Below are 12,667 nucleotides of genomic sequence, written 5' to 3'. Positions count from 1 at the left end.
CGCCGCCCCGTCCCGTTGCTCCTTCGTCGCCGCCCCGTCGTCGCCTCGCCGGTGAGCTCGCCCCGGCCGCCATGTCCACACACATACAATACTACACGCACACACACACACACACACACACTAGACACACACACACACTACACATATTAGTTTGTTTGTTATAAATTTTTCTGTTTTTTAGTTATAGAAATGTTAGAAATTATTCTGTTTGTTAGTTATATAAATATTAGAAATGTTAGTTTTATAGAAATGTTATAAATGTTTTCTGTTTTTTAGTTATAGAAATATTTATAGAAATGTTAGCATTTTTTTTTGTTTTTTAGTTATATAAATATTAGAATTGTTATGGAAATGTTAGTTATATAATCAGGAAATTTTAGAATTAGTTTTAGTTACATGAATTTGATTAATGTCAAATTGTTAGAATTTGCATATATATAGAATTTTAGTTATCACAATCCAATCATTTAAAAAATGTTACTTTTTGTGGACATATAGTATTTGTTCTCGACGATATGCCCGGCCCGCATCCTTGCCGTCGACCCGTTCGCGACAACGTCATGCTTCCGGGGACCCATGTCCGGGACTGGGCTCCGTCGGGCTAGCACTGGCAGGTGCTACCTGGAGGGGCGCGCCGCTTGGTGAGGAACCCGACCTCGGGTCCCGTCGTCGACCCTGATCTTCTTTGGTGGCGTTCGCGTGGGCCACATTCGGTGCAGAGGCAGCCGGCCCCGCCGGAGGTGGTGCGTCGCCGTGTCAGGGAGGAAGATGAGCACGTCCATCGCTACATGGCTGCTATGGACGACGTCAGGTTCTCCACTACTTGGCGGGTTCTTTGGGCAGATGACCGGAGATATGATCCTATGATGGTTCCTTCTCTTTGGGTGTGCACCGCCCGCGCCCTAGGAACCGCGAGTTGCGCCCTAGATTCTTCTGTAGTACTCGATCTTTATTAGGTACCTAGCCAGTGATGTATTCGATATATAATATTCGAGACGATGTATTCGAGATTATATATATTAAGACGATGATGTATTCGAGATTATATATTCGAGAGGATGTATTCGAGATTCAGATTTTCCTTATTGATTAATTGCATCCATGCATTGTAATTTGAATATTAAATTGTTTTATATTTCTTCTATATTATTAGTAAAGTAAAAGCTATGGCGGACAATACCGGCAGAGAGAGACAAGAGGAATTGTTCGACATCATATGCAGCCCTCACAGGCTAGATGATCTGAATGAAGCAGATGACGGCTCCCAATACCTTAACAATACCGGAGAGGGTGATGAAAAGATATTCGATCTCTACGACCGGGCTGATGAAGTCATGAACTATGATTATGATTATGACACAGACAATGTTTGTGATGACACATACAATGCTGATCTTCAAATAACAAACACTACAGGCGAGGTATATTTATATAAGCATGCATCATGGTGATCATCACATGTTTTTTTATTGAAGATATATTAACGAATCGATCTTTCTTCTTTCAGCCCTCCAGATCGAGCAAATCTGCTTCTACAGAAAGCAAGACAAAGCGAGGCCCGGGCAGATTGTTGAAGGATGGTGTAAAGTACCACATCGAATCCATCAAACCTAGCGGCGAACCCCTCACGCCTAAGAACATTGCGAACAAGTGGACTCGTCAGTGCGGAGTTCTTGTGAAGGACAAACTCCCGATCTCCATTCAAGAATGGAAAGAGCCAAAGACTAAACGTCCAGGTGTTACTTGGCTCGACAAAAGAGCCAAAAAAGACCTTGTGAAATCTCTGATGGAACATTTCACCCTACCAGATCATTTCACTGAAGCAGATGTAGAGAAAGTCAAGGCCGCTGCTCTTAAGAAGATGGCAATTGCATTCAACACCCACAAGAAAACTGTATGGGCCAACTACCTCGCTAATGAAAGGAAGACTCCAGAATTCACGGGAACACTAGAGAAGCAAAGAGAGCACTGGGACGATTTCGTGACCTTCAAGGATTCAGAAATATCTAAGGTACGGGCGATGAAAAACAAGGCAAATGCCGCAAGAAAGATGCAGTTTCATAGGCTGGGTCCAGGTGGCTACGCGGTGGGATTGCCTAAGTGGGATAAGACTGAGCAAGAGATGGAGGATGCAGGGGTCACTTCGGTTACCCGGCACTGGCCCCCCAGGTGCAGAACTTGGTTCTATGCGCAGGGGGGAGCATTGGACCCGAAGACAGGCGGAATTTCGCGAAAGGCAAGTCTAAAAGGAGCCGAACAAAAGATAATTGACGCAATAGATGAAGCTCAAAGGGGGGTGTTCACGCCCAACAGAGAGAACGACGAGCTTACGCACGCCCTGGGAAATCCTGAACACCCGGGAAGAACACGAGGCATGGGCGTTATTCCCTGGTATGAGGGCTTTTCAGAATGGAACGAGGACTACAGGAGTCGTGCAAGAAGGAAGATGGAGGAGGAGAAGAAAAGGAAGCTGGAGGAGGAGCAGAGGAAGCAGGACGCAGAACGCCTTCAAGGCCTAGAAGCAAGGCACGCGGACCTGGCACTCAAATTCCAGCAGCAGCAATAGCAGATCGACTCACTTAGCCAGGAAAGGGGGTCTCAGCAGCGGCAGCGGCAAGCGGATGATCGTCCAGCATTGGATAGCACCATCTCATCCATGCCGAGAAGCAGCATTGGTTCTGCCCCGGGTGACACACTGCTGGATAAATACCCTATGGATGACATCATAGAGAACACTAACTGCGAGCTAAACTCCAAAATGAAGAACATATCCATGAAGGTGGCGGACGGTGTTGCTTTTCCAGTTACCCCCGAAGCAACCTACCATTGCATCCCGATTCCAGAGGGCTATGCTCGTGTCATGGTTGATGAAGTGGTGGACCCATATTCGGGGCTAACGCTTGACATTCCTGGAGGTGAAGACGAGTGCACACTGGGAGAGGCCATATATCGTATAATCCTATGGAGAAAGGACTACATCAGCTTTCGAAGTCCACCGACACCGCGTCGTCTGCCGACTCCTCGAAGTCCGCCACCGAGTCAGCAGACTCTCGCTCCTCCAAGTCCACGAACGCGTGAGATGACTCCTCCTCGAAGTCCGCCACCTCCTCCATGTCCCCGAACGCGTGAGCTGACTCCTCCGGTTTCAAGACCGGCACAGCGTCATGCAACTTCTCCGGTTGCAAGTCCGGCACCGTGTCAGACGACACCTCCTGCTTCAAGTCCGGCACATCGTCAGGCCACTTCTCCTGGTCCAACTCCACGTCAGCCGTCTCCGCCGTCTCAGCAATCGCAGAAGAGACATCCCGCAGCTTTGGTGCGTAGCGGCACGACTCGAGGTCGTTCAGGAAGTACAGGCAAAGGCAAGCGATATAAATATGGTCCAAGCCTCGCTCCTCTTCCTTAGAGGCCTTACGACATGACTAAGGAGCAAAACACAGCCATAGTGCAAGCCCAAGTGGACGCCCATTTTGGACCGAAACCGGCACCGCCGCCAAAGGAGAAAGTGCCTGAGAAAGTAATTGACCACTTCATTTGTATGGCTAGAGAACCAGCTCCCAAGCCTGTTGACTCGGAATATGAGCGCCAAATCAGGAAGGCACATCAAGCACGACTACAGAAGGAAGCGAGCTCAAGCTCGAGCCAACAAGCAGCTGGCGAAAAATACGGGAAAACCGTTCCCTAGTTGGGAGAACAGGTGGCGCAAGCGACCCCCCCGCTTGTTGTGCCAACAACATGAGAGGAGTAGTACGCGCGCCAAATATTATTGTGGGCAAACCGTTAGCGTTCCCCAGCATGGCGATGTGGTAATAACAGAGGATCATATAATGCAGGCTCAAATTCTCAATATCTCTGTTGGACAACTCCTCGAAATCGAGCCCATGCCTGTGCTTAAAGAATCGGAAATAGCATGGCAATATGTCCGGGGCAAACCTCCCAACGAGAATGTATCAATTGCATCAATGGTACATGAACATTACCAAGATTTCCAATCAAGAGTCCCTCATGGTGAATGTCAAGCATGAGCATTATTACATTGAGAAAGCTCTGGCCATTGAGTATCCAGAACTATTTCAGTTATTTAATCAAGACGCACTCGACAAGTCTATCGTCAGTTGCTATTGTCTGTAAGTGATTTCTTTCTTTAATTTAAGTCGCAAGCTAGTTATGTAGTGATAATTTTGATCAATCATTACATGTAATTATCCTAACTATATTCTTTTTCTGTGGTATTATATGCAGGATGAAGATGTATGAAATGAAAAAATCTAGACGCTATGGCGTTGGGTTCATTGACCCAAATACCATTAATGAGGACATGTGGCAGATTGAACATTGTCAAGCTGAAGTAGAGGAAAGCATGCTAGAGTTCTTGAAGCGTCTCAATACCAATGAAGATATACTACTTCCTTACAACTTCACGTGAGTCACACTGTCTTGTACTACAAATTATGTTTTTGGTTACTAGCTAGTTAGATGTTAATAATTAAGTGTATACGGTTTACGGTAGTTGATTAATTTTATGCACATGCCCGCTTAATTAAGACATGCAAACGTGTGCATATGCAGTTGGCACTGGGTCTTGTTAGACATTAAAGTTGAGGAAGGAAAAGTTGAATTCCTGGACTCACTAGCTAAAGAAGATAAAGACTACACCATCGTGAAGGGGATAGTCAACAGGTAATTTCAATCATTATTAACTATTAGTTCCTGATATGAACTATTTAATAACCCCTTTATTAATTTTGTTTGCCGGCGGGCAGGGCATGGGCAAAGTTCATCAAGGTGACTCCAGGCACCTGGCCAAAAAAGTTGTTTTGGCATCGACCCAAGGTAAGTAATTAAGTAGTACTAGCTATCTACCATCTCTTTAATTCTTGTTTCAATATCACTAATTAATTATTATGCTTGATTAATCATTATCTGATTCAATTCCATTCTCGTAAAGGCCCTGAGGCAGGCGAAAGGGAATAATCTGTGTGCATACTATGTTTGTGAGAACATTCGCATGATGACGTGCGAAAGGAGCAGATCTGATAGACATGACTGGGTACGTTTTTGTCAGAACACTATTCACACCATTATCGATATCTAGCCACACAACTAACAAACATGCATATTGATCTCCTTCTTAACAGTTCAGATCGGTGCGGGATAAGCTCCTACCATCGGACCGCATACAAGCACTTCAAGAGGAAATAGCCGGATTTTTGCTCGATCAGGTCATAGATCCGAAAGGAGAATACTATTACCCGCTACCGCCCCCATGAACCACTTGTCATCGTGCTCCGAAGGCACCAAGGCAACATGTAGGAGAAATTGTATATGTATATACATGTGTATGTGTAAATAGTTAATGGTGTTGGCTGTGAGACATTCGTTGATATATATATATTATATATATATGCGGTTCTACGTACGAGAAAATCCTTAGCCGAATGTATCTAATCTAGCCTCTCAAACATATGTGGACGTGCCCGAGAGCGTCTGCAGGCACTAACTGGGCACCTCTTATTTCGTTGCTTACACAACTGTGTCTCTCATATCCGAATCCTCAAATCCATGTAACAAATGCTATGCTACGTAGATGAATACGATTAACAGGCTTGATAGAAACAAAGGAACGAATTTTACACACTACTAGTAACAACATTAGTCATCTCACACAAAAGGATGATAGCTCATCACCGAACAGCGCAAATTCATACTTCAAAACTACAAAAACATAGATAAAATGGAGAATGGCAGAGGAAATCACCTTTTCCACGCGGGCCCCTTCCCCTTGCGGTTGTCGGTGTGGTTGTACCGATCCATGTAGGCCCTCGCAGCCAGACGGATGTCGTTGTCATCGTCGCGGGATCCGTCGCTGCCGTCTGAGGCCTCACTAGAGAAGATTTTGCTGATTGTCAGCGTCGTACAACGCGCTCCTTGACCTGGGCCAGCTGAAGTGCCCTTGCCTTGGCCATCGCTGTCTTGCACTCCGACTGCTTGATGGCTTGCCCGAGCACTTTGGCTTTTTTGCGGCGGAGCTGCCACGCGTCGGTCTCTGCCAATGTGAGGGAGCGTAGGAGGACTAACACGAGAAGCGCGTACTCCCGGATTCACTAGCGCACGCTTGCCCGACGCGATGCCAGCGCCTCTCTCTCTCTCTCTCTCTCTCTCTCTCTCTCTCTCTCTCTCTCTCTCTCTCTCTCTCTCTCGTCGTTCACGGTGAGTGGCCCATGCCTCGGATTCAGGCGTCCTCGTCCGCGGAGGCATCAGCGAGGGCACAAGTACCCAACGGTGGTTGGGGACACCCTCCGGCAATGGTAGAGTAGGAGAAGACGGTTAGTGTACCTACATTGTTGTGGCGCGGCCCAAGCTATGCGCACGATGCGAGCGTCTACCCACTTCGCCCACACTGCGACGTCGGGCGTCAGGTGCCGTCAAACATGAGCTTTTGCTGTTGCCGCCCCGGTCGAAGACCAACAGGCGCAACACGATGTAACTTACAAACATGCGATCTCCTCCACGTCGTCCTCGGCGTCGGATCCGCCATCGGAGACCGACAGACGGGAAGAGGAGGAGACAGAGCGAGAGATAGTGGAGTGGAGTGCGGTCTACGGTTCGTCGAGATTTGGGATTTATGTGGGGTCGTTGCGGGCCATGATGCGCCGGGCTGATGTGACAGGAGCTTTTGGGCGCTTCGGGTCCTCCCTTTATTCGTCTTAGATTTATGCTGAATGTGGGGCTGCCGGTTTAAGGAGCCCGCTGGGTAAGTTTTTTTAACCTATAACTCTATAAGTGATGGAGCCATCTACTGAGGCGTACAGTAGCGGTTTGAGGCGCCAAGCTTAGATGCTCTAAAACATTCGTACTGCACAGCTCATAGACGGAAGAAGATAGATCACTCGATCTTACACCTGACACAATAACACAAATTGAAGACAAAATTATGATTTTGAAAGGGCAAACAATACACTCACTGTCTTCGCTAAAAAAAAATACACTCACTGTTTACCACTAACAACAACGTAATTGTCCTGTTTTTAGCTCATATGATAACCTTTTTCATCACGTGACTTTGCACGCACGTTATACACATTTATTTTACCATGTAGAATTTCTTTTACCATTTTTTGTTCATTTCTATACCTGTTAAAATTTGATTGACAAATAATTTTATATATGAGCAACAACAAAAATCAAATAGAAATAAGCATATTCTTTCTTATAACACCTCGCAAGAAAAATTCCTTTATAACATTTTGCAGATGATCAGGAAAAATATTAGTTTTCTTGACTTCGTCTTATTCCTAAAACAGGCTCCAGGCAACTCGAGATCCATTTGTGTGTTCCTATGGTGCACACAATTTATTGCAATATATTAAATTCTCACATGCAACTTACATATGCATTATTACAATAGGTCCAATACATAGCGCCCTAGGAGTTCTTTGCGGCCATCGTCATAGCTATGGACACATACCGATCCTTCCTCGCCGTCAACTCTGCAAGCACACGACCCCTCTCCGGAAGGCATTGCCTCACAATGTCGTCAGCCTTGTAGTCCCTCGCCCACTTGCACAACAATGGGCGGTCCTCCTCGGTGAGCAGCCTTGCCCCGGCCATCTCCTCAAACACTCCTAACCAATGCGCGATCCCGCCCATGGCTATGTCGAGGAAGCCAATAGTATCACCTCCGAAAAACCTCTTCCCCTCCGGCAACTGGCCCTCAAGAAGCTTTAGGTTCTCTGCCGCCTCCCTCACTGATGAAGCTTGCACTTGACCATCCGTCCAGAGTGCCATCCATACAGACCTCCGGCACTGCACATTTATAAGGCCCGTCTATGTCAGTGTCATCTGAGATTCTCTTTTTTGTAAATACTTATTAGAAAAAAAATTATAAATATTTGAGTTGGTATTCAGGTCTTCCCTCATTTACTAATACTAGATGCTACCTCGAGCGTTGCCACGGGAATCAGTTGCAATATATTTCACTGACATTTGATTGGGTGAAATATAAATATTTAGATTAATAAGATGTGAACCAAAACTAGAAATACATATGACTTAGTATATTTGATTATGTATATTGAGAAAATGTTTATTCAGTATAAATCGAATAATAGAATGAAAATATTTTTCCATGCATGGTTGTAGGTGGTGTCGTGGTGATGGTTAACTTTTCCAATGCATGGTTGCATGCTGAGGTGGGTCTTATCTCATCCATCATTGTGTGATGATTTGGCATGCTTGCAATTAAGATAAATAAGTTAGAGGAGATCACTCTCTTAGGTATATAGAATTCGTCGTTTTATCCATGATAAGTGGGGTCATGCAAATCCCACTCTCTTGGCTAGCCTAGCTCAAAAATCAAATCCAACATGACTAACTCTAATCATGGCAAAGTTATTCAAATCTTAGCGACCAATGGTATCCTAGCATATCGGTTTGGCTGGCCTACCGACCTTGACCCAGTTCGCCTTGCAGACAATAGTAGCTATTACGCCATTTGTCCATGAACCACAATTTATGAACTTTTTCACCAAGTTGTATTTTACTATTTAAAAATTTGTAATCATAAATTTTCAGTGAGAAAAGTTGGTGAAAAACACAATTTCAGTTAGTGAATGCAATTTTTCACCAAGTTGTATTTCACTATCTCTTATTTAGTAATTGGAGGCAGCATTCATGATCTCTCATTGATCCACATCATCAAAATTAATTAAACCGTTAGATTGTAAAATTTACGATCAGGATAGAAGGAAAACTTACGTAACGCAGATGATAGAGTCCAATAAAAAACGCATGTGACACGTCCAATGTTAGATAATCAAACTGTCAGAAAAAATGTTAGCTAATCAAACAAGGAAAGGTTCACGTTAAAAAAATAAGAAGGAAACCCTCACGTGAAAAGAAAACTAGAAAGGATCCACCTATTGCCACAAAATCAGGAAGGAAAGACTCCGCCTCCACTTCAAAAAAAAGTCTCTTATCCCATGTGTACCTCCCTCAATTGGTCTCCCTATGTTCCCCTCAGGAAAAAAAAACTACCCTAATTTCCTCCAAGATTTGCCGTAGGCGAGGTGTCTTCTTGGTTATCACAGACTTTTAGCCTTTTGATATGGAGCAGCAGATAGGGACAGCCGCGGCGCACCTGCCAAATCATAATCATTCACGTCTCCAAAATCCTAATCTCTCACGACTTCCCTCCTTTCTATAGGACACAGAAAACCAAACCAAAAATCGTTGCAGATTTTGTCTCCTTTCTCTCAGTCCGAAAAAGAATACCTACGTCCTGCCCCCTGAGGACCATAGTCATGGGACTCGCGGCCACCATATCACTCCTCCTCTGTTCTTGCATGGTGTCAGATTTGGTCGTGCCCTCACTCTCCTTCTTCAAGATGCACGTTGCTCTAGGGCTTCTCAAGAAACCATGTCTTCTACAGATCCATTAGATCGTTCTAAACTGAAATCTTATTATGACGTCCACGGCGGGGCGAATAATTCATCCTCCGCAACTACCACGTCGCCGGTCGGCTGGCCAGCACGATGAACAGGGGGCACCTGTGCGCCGAATTTAGATGCGCGGTATGAATCATCCAAGTGTGTGCATATGTAATGCTTGAACTCTTTGAATAGGTCCATCAATTGTTACTGAGGCAGCAGGCATGATATTTTGCGACATCGTCTTCAACACCGGTAGAGTCGGCAGGAAGAGATCCAGTGCCCCCGGAAGAAACAGAACTACCAAGTGGTACCAACTGATGATGATGGTATCCTATTGCTTCTCTCCTTCATCTCTCTTACTTACTCAATCATGCCCTAATCTTTCTCACCACAATATTTTTGCATGTTCATTTGCCGATGCCATTAAAAGATCCATCAACATTTATTCATGTGGCACGAGCGAGCGAGAAGTGCCAGATTTTCATTTTTTGATTCAAATATACTGGGATTGTTCCATCGGTGGTGATTCAGGTGGTACGGTCGACCTAACAAAGGCTAGACTTATTTTTATTTCCAAAAATGTGATAATATCAATTCTCCAATGGTGATTCATGTGGTGCGATTAAGCATGGAGCGAATGGATATTCTTGCTATTCCCACTTTATTTGGCAAACAATAACGGTGCACCTCCAACTACGATGGTAGGTGCATAGCTTAATTTACAGTTGCAAATTTAGACAATCCAATGTCGCTCACGGTTTGTCAGGGAAACCCAATTTTTGAGCAGATGACCAAGGGACCAAAGCGGCTGTATCGGTGCAAATACTAATCTGCTTTCAAATGAGCAAGGACTCCACATTGCTTCTTCCAAGATGCCCAAGCAAGGAAGTTAAAACTGAAACTCTGCGAATTGAGTGGTAAGCAGAGCAGTTTACATGATCTTTGTAATACTCTTTTTGTGACTTTTCAATATAGTCCGACCCTCTTTGGAAAATCAGTTTACATAGTTGTGTAGGTGTGTGTTTGACATGCACTGTTGTCTGATGGTGAAGAGCGACTAAATCTAATCCATCGCTGTTTCACGTGTTATTCTAAATTTATTAGAACCTGTTAAATTTGTCCTCATTCCAATCATTGAAACAAGTTATGATGGCAATGATCTTCAGCCTTACTTTTAACCTAGCATTGGATGCATCGAAATAATTTGGTGCAGAAAAATAGTATACACGATGTCAATAGCTTAAAAGTATCGATGGAGCTCATCATTTCTAGCTTACTCGCCGTGTTAGAATATACAGATTGTCACTTCACAGGGTCGCTTCTGTACCAACTTTGACCAGCCATTCGGTGACCCTAAATACATCATCCTTCACACAAGATTTCACCTATAACATTTCCTCTCTAATATTCGACTTCATTACAAGAAATATGCACAAATATATTTGTCATGCACTCATTCCAGCTGTGTATTGTGTGTTAGCTGACAATTGTTTGTATATAAGGCTCCCCTGACCCCTTGGATCATATGATAAAATAGTTTGTACTTAAGTGTGAAATTATCTATGATCGCACACACACAAATTAAGAGAGAGAAAATGCATCTTTCAACATTCTTTCATTGGTTGGATCTCCTATAGTTCGACTTATATGCACATGTTTGTACGACCATAATTTTTCATCGTGTCTAATTTTGGACTGCTGCACACATTGCAAGGTGCAATATACGGCCAGCAGCGGCCAAACGGGAAAATAGTGTTGACATGAAGAAAGAGCTAAGTATTGGTGGGGTAATTGATTTTGTCAAAAAATGCAATGTATTGTGGATAGGAAAGTAGTATAGCTCAAAGGTAATATAAGTATACATTTAAAAAAATGAATGTTCTCAAAAATTTGTGCATGGGTTCGAATTGACAAGTATTCTGCTGAAAGTGCACATCAACATACGTTACGGCGGTGAAATATAAGATGTAAAAGTTCTATTGCTGCATTTGCAAAATCAAATAAAAATAACCAGCTTTTATAAATATATTATAAAAAATTGAAATTTATTGTGTTGTATATACTCATTTTTTTCCCTTTTGTGTATCTATGTTCAACACTACTATAAACAAAATTTATTATGAGGTAACAAAAGCATGTACCTAAATAGTGAAACTTCTAAAAGCGGTCCACTAAACAGAATTATCATTGTCCATGATAAGTTTGGTAGTTTTCTAACTAATCCATGGAATATTATGATGGATTTAACACATGTTAAAATCATATGTATGTCGTAATAAGTTCCGGAATATGCATCAATCATGCGGAGGCCAGAGGAAATAGGAGTTCCCATTTTGCAAAAGCAATATGTAATGCATAATCATTCTAACTAAAATAACAATTGATGAAATATTATTTAAATTTGCAAGTGTGTTTTATTATATTTATAAGCATGATATTTTCATATAACACAAGAGTTATTTTGTGGGTTGACTGAAATTGTATTGATAATACCTAGCCCGTGCAGTTGCACGGGTTGATGACTAGTTTAAAAAATTGTAATCCTAAATTTTCGCTAAACCAAACATGTATTTACCAGAATTAACTTAGACATAAAAAAAAATCTCTAGCGACTTAGGCTTAACAAAAGTGCAACATGAACAGAGAAATAGCAACACCACAAAACGAACTTAGTTTTGCCCACTGATCATATGTTTACCCACCTTCTCGTTGACGAAGCGAGCCCAGAAGCAGGCGGAGGCACGGGCGAAGGGGTCGGAGGGGAGGAGCGGCGGGCCATCGAAGGCCTCATCAACATACTCAACAATGACAAGCGACTCGCATACCGCAGGCCGGTCGCCATGGAGGAGCACGGGGACCTTCTTGTGGACGGGGTTGTGCTTCAGCAGCAGCTCGCTTTTGTTTGCGAGGTCTTCTTGGATGAACTCGTAGGGACTCCCTTCAGAAGGAGGGCCACCTCCGCGCGGTGGACCACGGGGCTGCCGAAGGAGCCAATGAGCTTCAGAGGTTCAGACATGTCCTTAGGAAGATAGGTGGCTCTGGCCGGCCTTCATCTTCATGAGAAACTTAATATATGCATTGTGTGCTTGTCTGTTCGGATGACACACATCTTGGTAGATCCGCAACGAAGTTTGTTTGCCGCATGTTTCTTCACGACTGAAAGCTACAGCCCAGCTCTAAACAATTGCGGACACAACAGAGAACTAGATAAGCTAGCTCTACGTGTCTCCTTAAT

The 12,667-nt window shown here is 43.8% G+C and overlaps 1 pseudogene; it reads right to left on the bottom strand.

The window, feature by feature from the left end:
- Positions 1 to 7,425: 7,425 nt before the first annotated feature.
- Positions 7,426 to 12,448, bottom strand: LOC119280123 (annotated as a pseudogene).
- Between the last annotated feature and the right edge of the window lie 219 nt (positions 12,449 to 12,667).

This window comes from Triticum dicoccoides, chromosome 3B, assembly GCF_002162155.2.
Source record: "Triticum dicoccoides isolate Atlit2015 ecotype Zavitan chromosome 3B, WEW_v2.0, whole genome shotgun sequence".
NCBI lineage: Eukaryota > Viridiplantae > Streptophyta > Magnoliopsida > Poales > Poaceae > Triticum > Triticum dicoccoides.
Note: the sequence above shows the minus strand (reverse complement) of the source record. Positions and strands in the feature narration are given on the sequence as shown.